Source organism: Melozone crissalis, unplaced genomic scaffold (genome assembly GCF_028551555.1).
Source record: "Melozone crissalis strain CALT ecotype California unplaced genomic scaffold, PUWL_Pcris_2 ptg000006l_1, whole genome shotgun sequence".
In the NCBI taxonomy this organism is placed as follows: domain Eukaryota; kingdom Metazoa; phylum Chordata; class Aves; order Passeriformes; family Passerellidae; genus Melozone; species Melozone crissalis.
In genome coordinates, this window is record NW_026535784.1 from 28,559,041 (window position 1) to 28,583,863 (window position 24,823).

The following is a 24,823-nucleotide window of genomic DNA, read 5'->3' on the forward strand; positions in this document are numbered from 1 at the left end:
ACACAGAAAGAAGCTGATAAGAACAAATACAGATATCCCTATAATCCCTTCATGTTACAATTCTATTTCCTTGCTTGTCTTCTATACAAATTCATTATTTCATCTCCTACAGTATACAGAGTTACTATTTCCAAAAGCTATGTAATAATGCCTGTGACTCATGATTTTCCTTCCTCAACCTGGCTTTCCGAAAAGGCAGTGGAGGAACATCAGAACAATCTTTAAGCCTTCACATTGTTCTTTCCTATGTGTGCATATAAATATTTGCAACTGTTTCTCCGGCAGAATACTACATTAGCCATTTTCCCTGTAGAGTACTGAATTACACAGAAACCCAACAAAATTCTGTTTCCATTAACTGAGCGTACTTACAGGAAGGTGGTGTGAAAGGATTCAATACTTCAGTCACTGTAGTCTGCACATCAGAAGAAAATCCAGATTGTTTTCTGTTCCTGTGACCAATTTTATATCTTTCTGTAGCTACACCTAGGAAATAACCAGTACAGAGTCAGTACAACTAAATACAGAAAATAACATAAACCAAATTATCAGAAATGAAAAAATGAGAATATGTCCAATAATAATTTATGGCAAATTCCATACGATTATTCATCAATACGGCATTATAGAAGACAAAAGTTAAAATTTTATCTCCATTTAATTGTGCAGTACCCAAGTGATTCCAGAGTTCTACAATCTCAAGACTGCCAAGTAGAATCAAATAGATGTCATCATTACACCTAAACAGCCATCTGGTAGCCTGAGAGGAGAAGCATAATGACCACAGAGGGAACTGGTCCAGCCGCCCAGAACAGCACAACCGTGGTTCCATTCAGCATGTAGAACAAATGGAATATAGAGAATATACGAAGTAAACAGACACAGTTATTTAACAGCAGAATTAATTAATAGTTTTTGACTTTCAGTAGAAGCAGAAGAAGCAGCTTCTCTTCCTTCTGATTCTTATTTACATAGTTGGCAGAATTTTACAGAAAGCAGAAGAGCCAGGAATAAGGCATTAAAGATGGCCTGTTTTGGTATTTCTTAAAGGGAGTGGGATTCAGAGGTATCTTCACATCCAGACCAATACTGACAAGGGCTGGTACTGCTCCCTTTGAGTAGCTGAAGTCAAAGCTGAATCACCCTCCAAACAAAAAAATTCTACCCCAGGAGATAACCATTCTTACTTATCTTTTACATCTAGCCTTTGCTGCAAATTAATCCCTCTCTCTTCTTGTCATATCTAAATCAGTTTATGCTGATCTCCTTTTTCAAAAATTTTATATATTGCAACCCCCATTATTCCCATTTTTTACGCTGAATAAACTTGATTCAGTCTTTTTTTGATGCCTTGAATAGTTAATTTAATGAATTATCAATTACCAGATACATTTTGTTTAGACAATTTGAGTCTCCAGGTTATTCGACTGGATCCTTATACATAATCCTCCTAAAGATCTTTAGAGACCAAGTGGATCTTGTTTCAGCAGTTTCTATCCCTTGTGCCTTTGCCACAGACCATCAATCCAGTAAACAGAAACGTTTGTCATGGCTCCAATTCATAAAGGGTGAGAGAGGAATGAAGTGTTTTCATATTTGTCAAAAGATGTCTGCTAGGCATTTTAGCACATCTTGAGTTCTGCTACTGCTAAACGGAAGGAAAACACTTGTGTAAGAAAGCAAAAAATCTGGAACTGGCCACACATGTAACAGTATGGCATGGTAAATATGCTGTCCCCATATTCTTCCCTGCAGCACTAGAGGGAATTCCCCATCTTCCATTTGCGCTGTTAATTATTCCTACTTAGTGCTTCTGCTGGTTCTCACCAAACTGAATGTCTATTATTTTCTAGTATTTCTACAATTTATTTGGATTATTTTAAGCCTGAGACAGCAGCAATAATAGCATCTACTCTATTTCCAAAACTACCAACAATACCATAGAATAATATTATGCACAGTACAGAATTTTAGAGTTACACTCCTCCCCCACAACCCCAGTCACTGTGGAAAAGAGTGACTGCAACTAAATATTACATCTTTTTTAACTCAAAAAAACTTGAATAATACTTTTAGTCTAATCTTATCTAGATCACAGTTCCCTAACTTGCTTAAAAGAATGCCATGTATAATTATCCAAACTGCAGTTTACTAAATTAAAGTAATATCTCATAACCCTTAAGGCTTGCTGCAGTTTTCAAAGAGACAAAATAGGACTGACGTATTCCTGAGAAATCTATGCTTTTCAATCTCAGTATCTCTTGCAGATGTGTAGAAAGAACAGTTTGATAATTTCAGGTCCCACAGGGAAATTCAGGAAAGACAATTATGCACAATTCTTTGGATATTTCTTCAGGTCTTACTTTCAGTCCTTTTCTGAGCTTTTGAAATTTCACCATCTTTAAGTTCTCAAATGCAATGCTACTACACATCATGGAAAGACTTGTTAATTCCTTTATGCATATCTTATGGCTTTATAAATCAAATAATCTTTGCACCTAAGACCCAAATAAACCAGTTATTTGTTTCTAGTTGAGCTTAACTCACAGTGAGATAATTTGTATTTAGAGAGAAGTCTGTCCTTTTTTTGTAATTAATTTTTTATATTTACTAAAATCATTGGATTCTAACATCACCCATCTGAGATTTCAATGCTGACCCCTGAATCTTCCACTGCTTTCTATACAGAATCAACTAGGTTGGAAAAGACACTTCTTACCTCATACAGAGGCTAACAGAATCTGAGATAGTTTATATCTAATTTTTAAAGTTTTACATAATTGTATGTAGATTTGTCCCACCAGCTCCTTTGATATTTAATTGAAGATTTCTTTTAAAAGCATTTTAGTTGTTTAGCTTGCACTAATTTTCACACACAGAAGGGATTTTCCAAATTTATGAGTACGTTTAAAAATGAAAATGCAATCTGTTATGTTTTTAAATACAATACATTTTCAAAATGGATATTTGTGTTTTGGGACATCTATATTAGATTGCTGGGTGAAGCCCTTTAAACGGAGAAGTACAGAAAGTATTTTAATTACAGGAAAGAACACAGAAGACAAAACCAGATAAATCTCAGACCACTCAAACCAAGTGTCTCATCTGCCCAGGTTCGCCTGTGCCAGCTCACAGGAAAGGTAATGCAGGGAGCTCTCAGTTAACCACATGGGTACATGTGCGCATAACGACCTCCACAGCATAGTCTATTCCTCAGCTGATTTTCCTAACAAGCTGAACTTAATAGCAAGTTATCAGGTGTTCCTTTATGATGCCACATAAACTGGTGGAAGGTGCTCTTCCTCTTCAATAAATTAATGAACTACACGTTCACTACAGCAAATGATTTTATATGCCTTTGTTGCCCCTATTTTTCAGCTTCTCTCCTACTCCAGCTGAGTTGCACCCATCTTCTTCTCAACACTTCATCCTTTCTGATATATAAGGTTAATCCCCTTTCTTTAATATTAGGATGGAAATTAGGGATGACAACTTTCCACAAGCCATAGTGGGCATCATATACTTCTGGAGGACTATCAACAAAAAATACAGTCCACTGTATAACAAAAGTTTAAAACAGGACAGTAAGTCTAAAACAAATGTGCTGCTTGCACAAAGCCTTGGGATAGTTGTCCCTTTGGCATATGGAAGCAATGAGAAATATCAGCTATCCCTGGCAGGAAGACTATGTTAACATCTGTATCTCATTTTGAGCACTAGATTAATTTTTTTCATAAGACTTTCTCTGGCTTCTCAGCTCTGTAATATCCCACCCTTAACATATAAAATGCCCCTAAGAAAAGCAGTTCAGGCCTGTAATTCTACTACTTCCATGATCATAGCATCCCAGATAAGGAATATCTATCAAATGTGTCAAAACATTATCTGTTCATTCCAGTCTCCCTTTTTGCCTTATTTTTCTTATCTTCCAGCAGCACATTCCTTGGCTTCTACTCAACATCACTCACAAAGTTCATAGATAAACAAATCAAACAAATAAATAAAACAAATAAATAAAACCTAAAAAAAATAAAATAAAAATAAATACCAACCCCAAACATACCCTCACGCACTCCTTTTCCAAGACTGCAGTTGTTTAAACTCTGTTATTTCCTTTTCCATGACAAAACACAACATGCCTAGAAAACCTTACAATATTCTGAAAGCCTTGCAGTGGGAAAGGGAGGTAGAGGAGGGCAGGGCAAGGTGTGACCCTCGGTGGGCACAGCAGGGTGAGGCCACAGGGAGCAGCTGCACACCAGGGGCAGGGAGGCAGCACCGGAGGTGGCTGCCATTGCCTCATGGGACAGCAAGTCTGGAGACAAGCCATATACAAAGAGCAGCGGTATTCCAGGCCTTTTTTCCATTGGTAAGGCTTCTCCTCAAGCCTCCAAGATCCCTAAGCTTCTGAAGAGATTCTCCAGACATGAAGCAGCACCTGCAGGGGATGAAAGAGGAGTGATCACTTACTTAACCCGCTTAGACTTAAGTATGTTCACAGCCCTGGTGCACAGCATCCCCAGAGGTATTCATGGAGCTGGCAGGTGTCTCTGTGAGACTGCCTGTCCTTTTTGAAATGTTTCTGATGACTTGAAGGCAGCTGCTGTCATGCTCCTCTTTACGACAAGCAAAAGGCAAGATCCAAGGAACTACAGGCTGGTCAGCCTTAACTGTGTTCACAGAAAAGTTGTGGACCAGGTATTTGTAGAAGCCGTTTCTTCTTGCCCGAGCAGATCATGCCTGAGCAACCTCAGCGCCCTATAAACTATGCACTATTAAATATTTAAAATAGATGGAAAGCTAAATTCCTTTGCAAATAGATATTGCTATCTGAAATGGACACACACAGGTTATGGATCGCAGTGCACAAAAAGCAGATGTCAAATCTGAGAAACTGGGTCATTTAAAATTTGAGAGGAGTTGCTACTTATTTTAGCAAAATGCTAGAAAAATTAAATTTGCATAATTTCTTAGAAACGCCTACTTTGATGACTTCTTACAATTTTTAATTTTTTTCCATGAAGATAATTAGGGAAACCTCCAGACACATTTCATTTGGTTAAGATGTATCATTTATGGAGTAATACATTTTCAGAGTTTTGTAAAATTGTATTTATTGTTGCTATCCTTTTTTTTCCCTTTTAAAATATTAAAGACATTATTTCCTTTTCTAACAGCTTATTTGTACAGTGTAAGTTATAGAAAACATGGCATCTCTAGAAAAATTATGTCCAATAACTGGTAAAAGTATGAAGCTCACTTCCAATAGATCTATGAGAAAATGCTGTGAAGCAGCCTGAACCCGAAAAAAATTGGGTTTTCACCTTTCATCTCAAGGCGAAAATACATTCACCTTAATTGCTGAAAATATCAAATATTCTATTTATGAAAAACCTAATCATAATTCTTTTACTACTGCACAGCTAAACTTCACATTTTCTGAATTCTTCATATGTATATGTGGTCACTGGAAGCCCACATACCTCACACATGTACACTATAAAAATATACAAAAGAGTTTTTAAACAATATGCATGTTGTAAGAGACTCGGATATGTATTTTGAGATGATTCCATAAAGAGTTCACAACCTTAGAGCTCTTTTCCAACCTTAATGATTCTATGATTTTATGATGCAATAATGCTGCTTGGGAAGAGAGTTAAAGCAATAGCAATTTAATCAATATCTTCTTATAAGCATGATATGAGAACTTGTGAACAAGGCTTTCTACCCAATACCCACAAAAATGTGAACAATCCTTACTTGTAAACTTGTAGAGCTTATTAAAACTAAATGTGTTTCCCTAAATTAAACATTTTATCAAAAACAGGAAGAAAGTTTCTAGCCATTTCTTTCCCTTGTAGATTTTTAATGAAATCCAGGTATGACTAAATTAATCCAGAATACTCCATCTACCATGGACATATTTCAAGCACAGTGCTCTGAGCTTACCTATAGCTACTGAATCCAAAAGATGTGTTAAAATGAAACAAAGTTTTATTTTTTCAAAGTTAGGTTCCTGATTATTGTAAAGAAGAACGTGGTGAAAAGCAATTTAAAATATGCTTGAAACTAAAAAATTATTCAAATTATGAAGAAAAACTTTGCTTTAACCTAAATTTACAATTTAGACTGCTTTTTATCATGTATAGTGAGAAATTTCAAGGAACCCTGGCAGAAGGAGAAAATATGCCTTAAAATATAGACAAAAAGCAATACCGGAAATGATGGTAACAAAGACTTAAAATTTAAGGTTCAAATATCTATGAAAACTGGCTTAAGGTGTAGCTTTCATGCTTTAATATTTATTGTCTTATGTCAACTTAATGTAATTTACACTTTTCAATACACTTCTTTTATCTGAACTGAACAACCACTCCAATACAGTCATACTGTGTTTCACTAAGTTTTCTTTTCCTCTAAGGACTTTAGGGTGAACTAATTATAGCCAAGACACCAAATATAAACATCCTGATCTTACTAACACTACAGTTATTTTATCTTTATTACTGAAGACCTTTGCCTACATGTAACAGTACATCATGATTTAGTTCACCGAGACTGACAGGCTACTCTTTACGATATGACAGGATGTCACTCTAGTAGGTATGCTGACTATTTAATGGCTTTGGAAAGTCTCTTATGGCCTGCACTAACTCATAAAATTAACTTTCATTGTCCTCTTGCATGAGTACTGATGACAAAGTGAAATCTTATTACAAGAAAGAAAATGTCTAATAGTTTCTTAAGTAAAATATTTTTCTTCAGTGATTTAGTGTATAAAGTTTTGCTGTGCACGAATTACATTCAGTGCTTCAAAGCACATAGCAACCTTTCATTATTTCAGTGGTCCTCTTTTGGTGTACTGAACAAACCCTCAGAAGTGCCTTTGTCAAACTGTTACAAATTTACTTGATGCACCTCAAAGCCTCACTATTCAGAAGGGGTGACTAGACACGTGGGCAGTAAAAAACCACAGTGAATTTTACTCTGCACCTTCACTACAATGCGTTCATGTATGACTACTTCAGCAAAGTAGTATTAGCTCTTGGCAAAAAGCATTCATCTGGGCTGAAAGGCTGTCAGCAGCAATATGGTAGATGTCAATTAGAATAAAGTATGCGATGCAAACACATTTGCCAATTACATGCATTAGACCTCATAATGGCTGATGTCACAAATGTATTTTGGTGATAAATTATCTTAAGGACAGTAATTACATTTTTCCATCAGTTGGATATACCCATTTTGAAGTTACAAAACAAGATCCACAGAGAAAATCTCCGTTCAGACAACAGAAACAACCAAAATGTCAGGGTGGGTGGTTGCTTGCTGTATAATTTTTTTTCAAGTTAGACTCAGTTTTGCCTTCTAAGTATTCAGAATTATATTGGAGAGATTGAAGAATAAATAAGTAACCAAAAAAAAGGGACTACAAAAAAAATTACAAGGACCAGATGATTTTGATCCAATTCAATTCCCCATCTAATATGGGGAGAATGGCATCTAAGATAAGAAGACATGAGAGCAGTGATGGAGACAGTGGCAGTTGCACATAAAGCTACCTGGCAAAATACCCAGTATTGGCTATTTTTAGATCATTAGTTAGCTCAAGATGGGGAATTGGACTCAATGATGCTTATGTGCCCCTTTTAACTTGAGATAGTCTATAATTCTATGATTTAATACTTTCCTTAATGTTCAAATGTTAATGCAAATACCTTAGTTTAAATAGAACTCAGAAAGATTCTATAATCCACGTCATCTAAATGATAGGAACTATACTTTTTTGCCTAAATGTATATATTTTATTTAATTTTTAAAATTAAAGTATCGTGCAATACAATATCAGACAACTGGGAAAAGGTTTCTGTCATGAATACAAGAAGGGTGAAGCTTGCAGTAAGGATAAAAAGAATGCTGCTTGCTCACAAGACTCACCATCACATTCCCAACACCAGAGACTTCCACATCTGAGGCCGATCCCCCTCCACAGGGGTGTCGGCAGTGACCCCAGGGGTTTCCACACATCCCATCCCAGAGTCAGAGCAGGTTTCTCATCGGATCCATCCCAGGTTTACCATGGCAGAGGCTCAGATGTCCATAAAGCCATTTGCTCATGGCGCAGTAGCCGAGGAACAGCCTGAGCTGGTGCCATCCGAGGAGGGACCCCGAACAAAGGGATGCACTGGATCAAGGATGGGGATGCACTGGTCAAAGGAAGCAAAACTCTAGAAGAGTTCAAGGGAACTAATTCCTTACTAATCACAGTGTTTTTATAAATAGGGTCATTTTCACAGTCAGATCTTTAGTCTTTTAGTAATCTGAATACCTCCAAAATGTCACAAATCATTGCCTTCTATTGGCAGCAGAGTCTTGAAGAAGAATGTACAGAAAATCACACTATGAAAAACCAGTGTCCAAAGGACTCCAAGAGGAGTCCTGCAACTTCATTGGAATAAAGGGAGACTCCACTGGGGTGCATACCCGCAGGGTTTCCTCTCTCCACATTTCGGAGGGCGCAGCCCCCTTTGATCCTAAACTCCTGGCCAGACATTGCCCTCTTCCTTTCCCCACTGGCTGAGGTACTGGGAAGGTCCAGCCTTCCCACACAGCCTCCCACATATCTTGCCTTGAACCCGTCGTTTTACCCCAAAGCTCAGGAACTCAGGCTGGTGCAGACACACTGGTCCATTTCAGAAGCCAAGGTGTCTGGGCTCTGTAACAAACCTGATGCTTGAAGTTAGTAGAGACATTAAGATCCATTCCAAAGATGTTACATCAATCCCTTCACCCATGTTGTAAAGACTTAAGCACACACCTTGCCTATCAAGAACTTAAGCTCCACATCTGCTTGCTTTCAGTGGTTCAGCAGAAAAGACACAGCAGGAGCTTCTCCTCACCCTGTGCATTTGGCTCAGCTATCCTTCATAACCATCTCACCCTGGGTGAAAGATATCCCTAGGTAAAACTTCATTATAAGACTAGGTCACATGTTGGCTTTAGAAAAGAATAACACTGATTTAATTGTAACTGAGTACGAGAGGTCTGGCTGCCAAAATTCAAATTACGTAAAAACAGCCTTTTTGATAAAATAGTTATTGTAAGCTATGCAAGAGTATTTTAGTGAGGATGCAGTAATGGCATGCACAGACATATGGTAATTGAGGCATTTGTAGAGATTATCTGCTGGCAAAAAAAATGGTGTTAACTACTTCACTGATGAACTGCATCCATACAAAATGTAAACAACTGTATTCAGAAAATAATGGAAAAAAATTCTTATCTACCACAAAAATGGAGTGCATAAAGAACTTAATATAGTTCTAAAGCTTCTAAACAAGTGGTTACACAGAAATGAGGCAGAAATTCCTTGTATTATGCAGCATGTATTAACACTACTGGTAATATACGAGGGAGTATAAATAGAGCATCTAAATTCACTATATCATGAAATGGAAAAAGAGCACCTTTAGAAGACATTGAAGTTTAGGACTCTTAAAAAAGGTGCCTCAAGTTCAGACAGTGTGGCTAGATCTCAATGTATATTTCTATCTGATGTTCATTTATTGGAATAATCTGATCAAACTACTTAAAAACAGGAAAAGTCTTCCACCAAAAAAAATGCAATTTAATAGCTGAACAACCAGTGAGTTCAGAAAAACAACTTAGGTAGTCAAAAAATAACTAGAAGTTATTCTAGTAAGATGCAAAAAATCAGAGCTAAAAATATTTGATTCATTTTGTGAGTTTTAATAGGTACTAGATATGTGTTAGTTAAGGAAGCAGAAAGAGAGACAAGCAAGAATAAATTGGAGACCACTGTTCAGAACAAAAATAAGCAAAATATTAATTCTGAGAGAACTATTGGGATACACATATTGCATTTGGAAAAAATCCAAATCAAAGAGCAAATATCACAAAGCGGAGCTAATTTACATACAGGAAAAAGCTAAAGCAAATTTTGAAATACTGTCAGGTAATAACCTTTCACAAAAAACGTGAACTTTCCACAGAGTTTCTGTCTGCATTCATGTTCTTCCAAACTATTTTACCCAACCAAGGTCTTGGTCACTTGTCTCCTCTATCTCCACCATCCCTTCACCAATCTTTCTGCAATTATTTTTTCAGTCTTTCTTTATCAACACAAGCTTATTACCAAGTAAATGGCAATTTCTTCACATATAGTTTTAATAAATGTTATGTGCATTATATTGACTACATGCTAATTCAGGATTGTTTTCTTCTAGGTTCTCCTAAACTTTGATGTATTTAATTTCTACACTAAAGACAAAGTTGGGAATTTGGAAGAAAATTTTCATTTTTTTTGAAGAAAGAAGTCTCAGGAAGGTTTGCAAAATGCCTATTCTCAACTTCTTTTTGGCAGCATTGGTTAGTTTCTAAATCGAACTCATGAAAACATTCTGTTGTGTTTTTGGTTTTTAAGAACAAGAACAGGATAAAAGGACAAAATAGGATAAATGACTAACCTCCTTCTGTAGAAGTCTTAACATATCTCTGCACCTGTTATAGATCTCAGTCTGGCAAGAGAACAGTGATTCCACGTTCAGTTTCCAGTTCCTACCAGATTTATGTTCATACATTTTTAATAGGAGTACAAGGACATATTTGCTCCTCTTCTTTCCATCCTTAAGAGTGACTGTAAGAACCTGATGAGGGCTATTCCCTTGATTGATTTAAGTCACACAGCTAAAGGGGATTTTCCTACACACTGTTCAACTTAGAATGTAATCAAGTTAAGTCAAAGTCAGCTGATGTTTTACAGAGCTTAATTCAAAAATGTGACATTTTTTGCACAAGAACATTATAACAAGGTAGAACAGTTGAATAGTAGTTCAGCTTTAGGAGAATGAAATCCAGGTATTTTCTTTAAATTTAAAAGGGGTAGTAAGATTATAGGGGAAGACAGGAAGCAATTGAGTTAGCAGCCTTCCACCACTTGAATAACACATAAATAGGTAGTCTAGCTTCCTGAATGTAAAATCTTTTATCCCAACTCTATTTAAAATACAGCATTGATTATTTCAATCACACTTTATCATTCTCAACATGAACTTAGGTGAATTGTTTGACACTGATTTGACTATTCTCCTCCAAAGAATACACCAATAATAATCTAACTTTTTTTTTCTAATTCCTGCTATATTTCTCCATTGATATAACTTCTTTTTACTGGCATATAAAAGAAAGGTTTTATTAAAATACAGCCTATAGACTGCTGTGTTAGTATTGACACAACCTTCTTGATCTCCGTTCTATAAACGGATTCTAGAGAATGAAGCAGAGACAGAATGTAGAGAATGAAGCAGAGACAGAATGTATCTGACATTACTCCAAACGCACATACTACCAAGTTTTAGCTGCCTTATAAATTACTGACATAGATAATTTTGGAGAAAGAGACCAGTGGGTTAGGTGACTGCTCATTCTAGGTACTTAGCTTAATATCTCAGGGTATTTAAACACTTTTAAATGCAAAGGAAAATAAAATAGAGCAAAATAATTAACCTCTCCCCCAAAACCCCCAAACACCTCATCCATCACAGATTAATTACTTTGAGAGTTGAAAATGTGATAAAAGAAAATGTCAGATGATTAAAATCTAAATTAGGAGATGTAACAGTGAGAAGAAAAAAACTAAAGAAAGGCTGGTCAGTGGAACATGGGTATCACCTAAACATGCTCTGAACACCCCTGTTAACTTCACAACTGGAAGAAAAAAAACCCCATGTTTCAGAATTCAAAATAATCTGTTTAAGCTAATAAAACCTATGGAGGGTACATTACTTTATACAGCTGAAATTATCTATCTGTGCAACACTCCCATCAAATTGTATGAGTTCTTATATCACAAAAGGCATTTCTAACTCATGGATATTTTACTCCCTCTGGTTTGTGCATTTTACCTTCTGAGACTGCAGAGTCACATATACCACAGTTTGTATGTAAAGAAATCCATTTTAGCCACCTTTCTAACTCCTTTATCATTCTTTTTCAGAATGCCATTAAGATATAGTCTGCTGATGGCTATAAAAATGAGAAATCTGAAAATGACTGTATGTGTTATGTCTTGAAGCTATACTAGAAGTCATTAAAATTATCCAATAAAGAATGGAGTTAATCATTAGTTTCAGGTTTGATATATTAGTGGAATGCTCTGTCATCACAAGAATCTTTGTTCTTTTTATAATCTATCCCTATGAAGTTTTTACATTAGCTGCAAAATTGGTTGTCTCAATGACAGGTACAGCCTTCTTTAAGGACAGGCAGTTTTTGCCCTTAAAATATACTTGCCTAATCAGGATTCTGGGGGCAACATACGAACACTGGGCTATAAATAGCCACAAAAAAAGTTTGAGTGAGCATAATCACTTTAAATTTAAAAATATACTTTAAATTAATTTTTAAACAATGAGAAATTCCTTATCATTGCCCACGGTATAACATTCTTGCCTAAAATGTTACCATTTGTTAAGTCATATGCTACACGTGTTGTATGCCCAAGTAAACTTCCCATTAATCTGAGGGAGAACACATGCACATAAATACAGGGGGGAAAAAAATATTTAATCTATAAATTGTATTCTGAAATAACCAAGAGTTCTCTTGGTATTTTTTTTCTTTTTGTTTTCCCTGCTAAGAAGTAGACGTTTTCAGGTTCAATTAATTCTACATTAGAAAATCAATTGGCTTGGATAAAAGAAGTCTGCAACAACAGAATTGTATGGAAATATTTAAGCAGAAACTTTTTTCATAAAGTGTTCTCTTCTAGATGGCCAGCTAACTTTGAATCTTTTGAAGGTGAAAAATCTTGATGCCAAAAAACCGAACCTTCATTGCCAGAGGAAAATTAAATAGTCCAGTAGACACAAATGTAGCAAACTGTATTAATAAAAAGGATCCCACATGTCCTAGGATTAATATCTTAAAACATCTCATAGATCAACCCACAGAATTAGGACAGTTGTGACTATTTCCAAACAGTTCTATGTGTAGGTAATCCACACAAAAAGCAACACTGAACATTTAGTAGCATGTTGTTTTGCCATCAGTAATCTCAAAACAGGTTCATCATTCAAAAAACAATAAATCTTTTTAACTAGGGTCGTTATTTACTCACTAAGGTTGCTATTCACTTAAAAATTTAAATCGATTTCATCATAGCACATGAATGACAAGCATGTCATTCATATAGCAGTACCCATAGAGTAGTTCTTTAAAAAAGGAAATTCTTCATCTTTTGCCTTTTTTTGATGGGATATTTTTGCCTTAAAAATCAGTCAAAATGTTTGATATACAGCTTCACACCCCACAAGGCTCTCTACAGCAGAGAGGCCAACATGCTGTATTTCAAAATTTCTCCAAAACCACTCATGTTAGTTCAGTATATTTTGTGACTGTATCATAGACAATTATACAGTCCATTGAAAATTAATGGAGGAAAAGTTTAGATTACTAACACATTTCAAAGGCATCTAAATTAACTGACTAGAAAGCTGAGAAACAATATAGATTTTTTTGTTAGTTTTCCTGTATTTGAGCATGATTAAGAAAGCAACGAGCATATTAGAATGCATGCAGAATGACTTGAAAAATTACTCAGGAAATGTCATGATGGCACACTCAGAGATCATGGATACAATCCTCTCTGGAACTGGCTACACAATATCGATCACCTCTTCTAAAATACCTCAGCGTTTGGAACAGTCCAGAAAGGAGAAATTAGAAGTGCAATTATTCAATCTGTAGAATTTGCAGGTAGTCCTGAGGCAGAGTATTCAACAACAGAATTTGACATGAGTGTAGATAATAAAAAAATTCAGTCTCAAGACTTTGAAAGAGACAAACATGAAACTCTGACAACCAGTTTTAACTTAAAAATTAAATTTGTGGCAAATTTATAGGAAAAAAAAAAAAAGTGGCAACCCCAGAAGTATGTTCAGACTGGGGAATGAGATGCTGGAAAGCAGTGCCATAGAAATGGACCTGGGAGTCCTGGCTGACAAAGCTGAACCTGAGTCAGCAGCACCCTGGCATCCAGGAGGGCCACCTGTGTCCTGTGGGGCATGAGGTACAGGATGGCCAGGGATGGGATTGTCCTGCTCTGTCCTCATGGCATGAGGCAACGGAGGAGATTGTCCTGCTCTACTCTGCGCTGGGGTGGTCCCACCAAGTGCTAAGGGCAGTTTTGAGTACCACAGTATAAAGAAGATCTTAAGCTACTAGAGAGTGTCCAAAGGAGGGCAACATGGATGGGGAAGGCCCTTGAGGGAAATCTGCATGAGGAATGGCTGAGGTCACTTGATCTCTTCAGCCTGGAGGAGAGGAGACTGAAGGGAGACATCACTGGAGTCTACACCTGCACGGTCACATCACCAAGCCTGCGAGAGCTCCAGAAGTGTTTGCCAATACTCTTGGGCACAGCGTGTGATTGTTGGGGCTGTTGTGTGCAGGGCCAGGATTCTGATTTTACAATCCTTGTGAGTCCCTTCCACTTCAGCTTATTCTTTGATTCTGTGAAAATACTGACAATACCATTTTTCACAGTCTAGTTTTGGTCCATTTGCTCTATGATTTCAGCAGTCATTTCTTCACAGCGACAGATCTTCTACTTTAAGTAGGAGTTAAATCAGAGAACCATTTGGCTGGAAAAGACCCTTTAGATCAGGTCCAACTGTTAAGCAAATGCTTAACCAGGTCCACTGCTAAGCCATGTTCTTAAGAGCCGTGTCTATCCACCTTTTAAATACCTTCAGGGATGGTGACTCAACCCCTTCCCTGGGCAGCCTATTCCACATTTGGTCACCTTTCATTAAAGAAAATGTTCCTAATATCCAATCTAAACCTACCATGGTGGGAGTTAGGGGTAAAATGCTGTTTGGGAAAAGAGTTTTTGAAGTGAAGAAACATAATTGAAATAAATACATAAAGGAGATTTTTATGTGAAAAATGTAACACCTCTTGATTCTAGATCTTAGTTAATTAATTAACCCCTTAGTTAATTACTTAATCCCTTAGTTTTTAGAGCCACCGACACAGCAGGGCATACAACACAAACCTCTGCCCATGACTAGTGACCTCTGTGACAAGGCCAATAACAGTACCCATGCATAAGTAACAAAAGGTGATATGCAAGAGTTATAGAGAAGTTTTTAAACTGAATCTTACTTCAACCAATGTAAACAGACTGCTTAACTACTCTTCAAAAATATTCCCCCTCTGTATTGGCTCCAATTAAAGAGAAATCAGTGAGACAGAAATAAAGATTCCAAGAAGCTAAATGAAGAACCCCCACAGAGTGAGAGAGTTTATTTTTTCAGTCTGTAATACTAAAAGGATGAACACTGGAGGAAATATAAAATAGATTTGTTTGATAACTACTTTAAGGTTCTTTAAGCATTTTTTGTACCAAGGCAAACAGTGTTACAATAAACTATTTTCTTTACCAGTACAGTTTCTTTAATTCTCCTCTTCCTTGTGACAGCAACACATTGTTGACATTAGTTTCTGCAAAACAGAAGTATTCAAAATATTGGTGCAGAAAACCACTATTTCAAATACCCTACTTGTAAGTGAAAATCCAATAGACTGTTAAGAGGAACTGTGGAAAAAAACCTCATAGACCAACTACTTCACATGAAATGCATTAAGAGTGACAAATTATTTTTAAAGAAAGACTACAACTTCAAATCTCAAATTCTAAACAACATAAAACTATTAGTTACAGTCATAAGTGGCTACAGAGATACAGTTGCCTGAAACATATTTTTCTAGTGATTTTAAAGTGTGACATCTCTGTGAATCCTATTTCTATGCTGAAAAACAAAAGATCCACACGGTAAAAATTACAATTCTGTGTAATGAGGCTTAACATTGTATGGCAATTATAATATTTAAAATTACAACATTAGGAAAATTTACTGTAATTTTTCAAAAGCCATTTAATGACTTGTTCTTCCACATTTTTGGTGTATTTAATTTTACTGCAGCATACTTATTTCTCCCTGACTGATTTATAAAAAAACAGAAACCAAAATATTAAACATTCAAACATAAATATTACCCTGTGTTAATGATCATATTATTTTTACTAATCTAAACATTAAATTAACAGGTCATGTTTACTTGTGTTTCCTATTTACTTGCTAAAGATAGGAATTATAAATTTTACCTACATTGATGTTTACTCATCTAGTATTAATTAATTGTATACAGTTGCAGTAGATCAATGCACCCAAAATAAAACTACTTCAATCTCTAGGGAAAACATTAAATCTCTAATTGATGTCTGAAGCCAGAGAACTGGCTGTACGTAATAGGTATTTCATCTGTTCTGAAGTAATTTCCTGGGCTTCTACCTTTGAACCTGCAATAAATCTCTCTTCCCTCGGTCCCTCTTTCAGCACCTAAAATAGACCACATACTTTTGGTCAGACTGGTGCTGAGCTAAGAAGGCACCATAAACATCCTGTGAAGAGATGTGATCTGCATTAACACAGAAAACAAGTTACTATGAGATCTCGTATTTCTAGTATTACCAAATCTTTATGAAAGAGAGATTTTTAAAATTTTTTAGAGCAAGGATCTTGCAAAATGGAAAAGGAGATCATAAATAGGATGTTTTTACATCAAAGTGCTTTTCCTTTGACATCATCAAGTAGTTTCTGCAGTATGTACCACTGTTGGCAGGGGTTAAGTAGGAAAGAACATTTTGCACACCAGTTGTCTAACTTTTCTGATGGAAAAGTAATGAATGTATGGTTTCAGGAGAAACACTACTACCCTGTCAGGGATTTTTATATTCTTCAGAGCATAGAAACTACTCAGGAGTCTTTCCAGGCGGGATTTTTTTCCTGAAATGGTTACAGATACAGAGATGAAAATCAGTTTTATGGAGTGGTACAACCCAGGGTAATCTACAACCTTCATAATCCTTACAATGATTTCATATACTTAATTGCTTTCCGCCATCTTTTTTTCGTTTGGTCAGTAACTTCGAATGTGATTTTTTTTTTTTGGTCATTGCTTTTTTGTACAACCACTAATGATTAAGCCAAGAACAAAAGAACCTTTTTTAATGTCACCCAGAAAGTATTGCACTACATTAATTTTACGTATTTAGAAAGATTCAGACCCCCAAAGGAAAAATTGTCCAAGTTAAGCTAAAAGACCAAGTCAGTTGCATAAACTTAGTGTGCAATATTTTGTTTCATGGATATGGGGTGCTAGTACAGATCTATCCGCATTATTACTGAGATAGTATTCATATCAAAATGCATTTTGACTGCTTTCAGTATATTACTTTGGCAAATTCAGAAAATGGCTTTCCTCTGTTAAATAATGAGGGATTAAGGAAGACAATCGTTTATACTCAAGGATGTAGGAAATACATTCCACTATGAATTTAATTTTATTTAGTTATTGTGGATTTCCCAATTATTTTTTTAGGGTCTGGTCACTAACACAACAGTGAAATCAATATGAATATGTTTATATACTGTAGTATGCACTATGAATAGACAATGCAATGCTACTGGTCATTTATCAAGCATGGCAATAAATTACTCCTTCGAGTACTTGACCAGATTTTTTTAGTATCAGAAAAATCAGTTCCATCTAAATGTTCATGTGTAGTGTGTTCTACAGGCAAGTTGTATTCATGATTGTCCAAAATTATGTGTGCTGTCCATTAGAAAACTTATTTCAGGATATACAAATCAGCATCTATCAAATTTCATTTTGATGAATGACTGAGAATGAAGAAGAAACTGTATCACAATTCTGTTTCTAAAGATTTTGCCACGAACTTGAAAGATAATAGGATACCAGCATGAACAAGGCAATATCCTCTTCTGCATTGCTATTACAACCCAAAGCAATTTATTCCTAGTACTCTCCTTGCTGTATTGTGACCACAAAGATATGAAGTACATACAGTTAGTCCAGGGTTGGAAAAATACTTTAGACACGTGTACATAGCACAAAGATTTAAGGATTAAAGCTATAAAGGAAATTCAATCAATTTATGAACAGTATCAGAGGATAGGCTGCTCATTACAATGAAGCTTTAGATTCGGTGACTTACAATCTCTTTTCAATAGTATATCTTGAAAATTAAGGTAAGAGCTTCCACGTTTCTAAAACACTATTTTCAGTTGAAGTTAACATTGCAAGAGCAAACAGACTCTCACTGTGTTTTTCAGCACATTTATTCGCACTTCATACTGTGATTCATCACAGTCTGGGTGCAGTGATTTGAAAGTCCTATAATTCACTAATGTATTACTGATAGCTATTTTCATTTATTAAAAGCAGTACCAGAATTCTTAGAGCATTTCAAAGCCTTGCTCCTGTATAGCAACTTTGGCAGAGACCCTGACATAGCTGAAAGTAGCTGAAACAGTTTAACAAAAAAAAAAAAAAAAAAAAAAAAAAGAAAAAAAAAAGAAAAAGGCATCCACATGAAATGGACTCTTTCTGTTCTCAAGATACTGTATATAGAAAGTATTGTCTGTTCTCACTAATTAACAGGAACAGGCCTCCTCCTTCCTTAGATAAATATACAATAGACAGAAAAGAAAGCACCCTTCTACACAGCGCCCTCATAAGGGAAATTCACCAAACCAGACATCCATCCTTTATCCTGCAGTGTGTGAGAGAACAATTGCACTGAAGGAAAAAGGATATTGAGGACCTGTGTTTGCTAACTGTCCCTGGCTATAGAAAGAAAGTGTATTTCAGTGCTTAAGATCCAGAAAGCATTTGAAAACTTTTTTTTTTTATTTAAGAACCTGACAAATACTAGTAAGCTGAAAGATCTTGTATGTTGCGCTTCCAGGCTTTGCAGGGTTCTGCGGGTGTTGTTGTTATTGGTTTGGTTTGATTTTTTTCTTGCACAAACCTTGACACTATCATTAGTCCTTTAGTATCACAAAACCAAAACAAGAAGTGTTATAGTGGGCCATCGTTATATTCTTCAGTAAAGACATGAGGCCAAATTAAATTTTAATAAAAACCAATTAATTGCATATCCATTAATGAGGTACAGTATTTATCAAATAGACATCTGCATATTATGGACCAAAATTGGAAGAAGTCAGGGTAAAAACCATAGCTCTGTGATCACAAGACCAATCCACAGTGATGAGATACGTCTAACATCAGGTCAGCGAGGTGATGTTGGGATAATTAAAGGCCAGGGTAGAGTCCAACAACACATCTTAGGGAAAGACCAAGGCTCTGAGCTCACAGCTGTGTCTTACACAGCAGCTGTTTCACACTGGCTGACTCAGGCCAGCCCTGCCAGCTCCTGGGCAGCTGTACCCGTGCTGGAGCTGGACAGTTCAGCCCTGGACCTCAGGGCATGTAGGCAGGATGGTGTAGACCTTGGGGAAGAACTTGGAGTGCTGACAACAGCTCTAACACTCGACAGTACTACTAATGCTTCCTATTTAACATATCTTTACTTTAGATCATAAAATCATTGCAAAATATTGCAGCAAAAGCCTCAGGGTCTTCGCTAAGGATCCCAAATATCAAATGCAATCTCCCCAACTTAACATATATTAGCCTTCTTTAATAAAAGAACCTATAATAACACAATAAAATACAAGGAGAAGCCATCGTGTTATCTCTTTCAGTCTGTAATTATGCTAGGATCCTAAAAATATTAAATAACTACGCTTTTAAAAATAATTTCAAGCTAGTAGTATTGCTAGTAACTAACTTCAGCTACATTTAGACAGAGCTGCACTAAAAATGCTGCAATAAATTACGAATTTATTTAGACTTTGACACATTTTATCCATTTTGATTTAGAACATACATCTCATGCCAAATTTCAGAAGAATTACTAAAATTAATGAAGGTTCAAGTCACTAAAAATTCTGCCTACACCCAAACTGTATTGTTAACTCTGAATTCTGCTGGGTTTCTTCTTAATTTTAGGCATGATCCTGGTTTCTAAAACTGATTGATTTTGATGTTTCAAGCTGAAATAACACAGAGCAAATTTGCAGGAAGCAGACTGCAGGAGCTCTGCACTGCAAATCAGTTTAGAATTCTATAATTTTTTATTGGTAGAATTTTTTTCTAGGCTCTTGGTCATGAGACTCAGAAATACAGCAAAACCCTTATCTGAATCCTTTTCCACTGTACTGTTATGGTCACTGACCAGTGAATCAGGAAATGTCTTTTGAAATCTGTTTTGTTTGTTTAGACAATCCCTCAGAGGAAGATGATTTACTTAAGAATACAGCTTAAAGCATGTAATTCAAAGTTAATGATATTTATTTATTATTATTCTATGCCTTCTTTTCAACTGCAGGACACAGCTTTAGGTAAAATTCATTCATTTAAAAATAAATTTTTAGTTGTTTTAAGAAGTTGAATAAACTCTACAAAGCATGCCAACTGCCAGACACAGTAACCCACAATACACACACCAATATTTATAAAGCACTTCACAAACAGTCACAAAAACCCCCCAAAAACTACCAAAAGAAAACCTCCAAAAACCCCACCAAGCAAGGTGACAATATACATTTTATTTTAATTCATAGTGATATATTCCAAATAAAATAAAACAAAGTTTTGTTTTATGTGCAGATTAAATGTAGCAAAGGAGTGTATACTAATGCAATTTAGATACAGGAGAAAAAAATTAGAAGGCACTCAAAAAGAACCGTAAGAAACCTCACACTTTATATTATAGAGTGTATTGTCACTATTTCTAACAACTGTAAGTATTTAGCTTCGATAAGACAGTATATTTTGTTTGTGTCATGCAATCAGTTCCCACATTCACAAAAACAACATGGAAGTTTGGAAATGGCTGAAGCCGTTTTAATCCACCATGAAAGACAAATGTTCTTCCCCAGGCTTCAGCATTTGTATCCAAGTTCCTAATTGCTTTTCATGCCCTAACAGTTTTTCGTTTTACACTGATGTACTTTCCTGGACTTCTCATCTCTCCCCTAGGCCCAAAAATCATTATGGAGTTTTACATATTCTGTCCAAAATATTTCTTTTGCCACTAATTATTTCCCTACCTCATTATTTGCAATATTTCTACAACTACAGCTGAAATGAAATAAACTTGCAATATTATCGGAAAATGATAATACTATTATATAGGTTTGGGCAAGATATTTTCAAGGTGGTACATAGTATATCGCAACATCAAGTTTCAGGTAACATATTGCAGTGTGTGGGTATTTATGCTTCCTATACATTGGAGAAACTGGGTCTACAGTGAATAAAGTGTCCCTGTATATTTAAGATCAATGCTTAATCAAGCTTATATTTGACAGAACCAAAAGGTCAGAAAACCCCAAAATGCATTGCAGAACAAAACCCTTTGTTCTCACATCTGTTTGACTAAACATTTAGGCTGAATGCATAACAGTGTGTTTTACTGAAGGTGAGATAGCAAACCTATAGAAATCCTGAGAATAAATACGATAAAAACATAAATTATCACAAGTATTAAACAAAAGCCTAAGAGATAATTACCATATATCAATTATTACCTCAATATCCTAGAATTATATTATGAAATACAAACAACTGCAACAGCAACTGTTTATCAAGTAATACATTTCTGAAAACAATTTATTCCAAATAATAAATACCTAGTGGACTCAACAGTAGGCTTTCCATTGATATCTATTAATTTTCTCCAAGTTCTCAAATGATGAAAGTTTCCTACATACTCTTTTATTATTTGTTCATATGAACTTTTCTGACTTCTCTTTGGCTTATAATTTTTTTAAGCAAGAAACACATTCCCCATTGGTATATAGCAGTACTCAAAAATCTACTTGCAAGTGCTCAAAGTGAACCAACTCTTCACCACCAGCACCCCTAAAACTTAACCCTCAAAACACAGTCTTGCATTTTCTCTGTAGCGTATTATGCTCATCAGAAGATGTTAACTTCTCTAAAAGTTTGTTTCCTTAAAAAAAAAAAATCAATCTAAATTCAGATCTATGAAAACCAGATATACAAAGAATTATAGTGTTTATAAAATAACATGGGAATTATTTAAAAACAGAAGACATAATGTGCTTTAAAATGTACACTGGAAGACTGGTTTGAGCAACTTAATGGAGATTGCATTACAAAGCCAGACTCTTAAGTTGGGTCAACTCCCTTACCACACTCCTAAGAGTCAGATCACAGGATATATCCCACTGTGGTTCAAGAACATCCACACATTCTCACCTCCTTTTAAGACTGCATTGTACATGCCATTAGTTAGACTTAAGTTGCCCTAAGGATTATCACCAGTCAAATAATAAAGAAATAAATAACTTTGGATGATGCTAAATGTACAGAAGTGAAAGATTGTACACAGTACACAACATTATAGTTATGAAATTTAGCAGCATATAATTTGACAGTATATCATTTTTATGTTGCTTTTATTCTGTACAGGCTAAAGACAAATGGAGATGTATTTTACAGAGATGTGTTTTGGGTGCATTAAGTCTCCTCCACAGACAGCAGAATGAGTATTGTGGGGTTATTCACTTAATTTTGTATTACCTAAAGTGCCAGTTTTGCTACAGATTGATGTCTTGGTAGAGCTCAAGATCACACTGGTAAACCTCAATTCTATCGGATTTTTTTGTTTGTTTTGAACAACAATAAGAAGCCTACTTTTGCTACTGAGTACTAGATTCCTAACAGTGTGAAATTTCTGCTAGATTTCTGAGATGTATGAAACTTAGCTTGTGTAGCAGCTACTGTCTTTTGCCACAATAATATCTTTAATAAGTTTAAGGTAAGAATCTGACTCTTACGTGATCCTCTCTCCTATAGATTTTATTGCACAGAAATGGCGAAGACATTTGCAGATGAATAGGCTTGGAACCTGCTGTTTGATACAGTTATCAGTTTTACAGACCTGTATCAAAACCCTGGCTACTGCAGTAATATTAAGCATGTGAAGGATGACCTTTTTGTTTCATCCCCTACTGCAGGGTGCATCCCCCTGCCTCACTTCCAGGTCACTACCTCTGTTCCATCTTGATCATTATGTTTACCTATTATAAAACCTTAACATGCAAAAGGTTAAGAATGTTTCAGCACAATCACAAAGTGTCTCTGGGATCATTCCACCTTCTAAAATAAACAGATCAGAAAGTTCTAAATATTTTGTAAACATATTTTCGAATGTGTAATTCTTTGTAAACATATTTTTAGGCAAGTCTAATTTTCTTCTGATTATTAAGTACAGAAAACTACATAGCTTTCCACCCTTTTCCATTTTTTTAGTCTATAACTATAATACCTTATATCAAATTTGTTGAGTACCTATTGGAAAGAGAGTAAAGCAAGCTGTGGACAAAGGAAGAGCTGCAGATGTCATCTACCTGTAATTCTGCAAGGTATTTGACATGGTCTCCCACAATACCCTTCTCTGTAAATTGAGAGATCTGTATTTGATGGATGGAAATTGTTCAGCCTCCAGGGTGATCTAATGGGGTTTTGCAGTACCTAAAAGGAGCCTATGAGAGAGCTAGAGAGGCACAACGTGACAGAATAAGGCTTTAAACTGAAAGAGGGTAGGTGTAGGTTAGATATTAGGAAGAAATTCTTTACTGATACAGTGGTAAGACACAGGGACAGGCTTCCCAGAGCAGCTGTAAATGCTCCATCCCCGGAAGCGTCAGTCCAGGTTGGATGGCATTCTGAGCAACCAGGCCTTGTGAAAGGCGTCCTTGCCCGTGCCACAGGGCTTAAAACTAGATGGACTCTAAGGTCCTGTCCCAAACCATTCCGTGATTCTATGACTATTTGGTGGACAACAAACTGGCTGGATGGTTACATCCAGAAGGTAGTGGTGAGTGGCTCAGCATCAGATGAAGATCAGTAATGGCTTGTGTCCCTCGGGGGTCTGTACTGGGCTCAGTACTGTCTAATGCCTTCATCAATGTGGGATTAAATCAATTATTCATTCCATGGCATTCAGAGTATTGTCTGCGTGTTTGCAGAAAACACCAGGCTCAGTGGTGCAGCTGACAGGCCTGAAGAATGGAATAACATCCAAATGGATCTGCACAAGCTTGAGGAGTGGTTCCATGGCAATCTCATGAGGGTCAACAAGACCAACTGCAAGATGCTGCAAATTCTTATTTAAGACTACAGCAGGTGCTTCACTAAACTATTTTATTAACACTAATATGCAATACTAATTTTAAACACTTCTGAACTGTAAGGGAACCCAATGGCTTCCAGAAACTCCCCAAACTCATTTCTTTGATTGGTTGCATCAGTCCACAACAACCTTATAGAATGGTGAATGCATATTTTGCTACTTCAGGATAGCAAAGTTCTGTCCAAAGAACATTAAGTGCCACACTTGAAATAGATTTCAAATTTTATCTGAGAAAGAAGAAAATTTGGATCACTGCTAGAGTCAATAATTGTCATTAAATTCCTCTGTGACTTATATAACACAACTGGCATCTTTTTCTCAGACCTGAAGCATTTAAAGACTATCAATGTTTGAAAAAACTCTCTACAGAATCAGTAAGCTTTGTAGTCCTCAGACATGGCAACATGTGACAAAACAATCGTTAGTCTTTTAAAAATTTCTCTCCTCCCTCCCCCTTCCAAAAACCCCAACCTGAATCATATGGGAAGTCATTGTTATTTGTAAACTATAAAATATCACCTGACTCAATCCTCATAACTTACTTAAGAAAAAAATCAAGCTTCTACCCCTTCAAGAAACATAACTTTAGTTTCAAACTATTCAGAGGTTCTGGTTTAAAAAATTACTCTACATCTTACT

The 24,823-nt window shown here is 35.9% G+C and overlaps 1 protein-coding gene across 16 annotated transcripts in view; it reads right to left on the bottom strand.

The window, feature by feature from the left end:
* The window catches only part of TENM3 (teneurin transmembrane protein 3), a 1,290,863-nt gene that overhangs the window by 1,240,559 nt on the left and 25,481 nt on the right, over positions 1-24,823 (bottom strand). For all 16 annotated transcript variants that reach the window (XM_054295903.1, XM_054295906.1, XM_054295901.1 and 13 more), the window contains exon 2: positions 373-486. The gene's annotated coding sequence lies outside the window, so the exon portion shown is untranslated. The remainder of the gene's footprint in view (positions 1-372; positions 487-24,823) is intronic.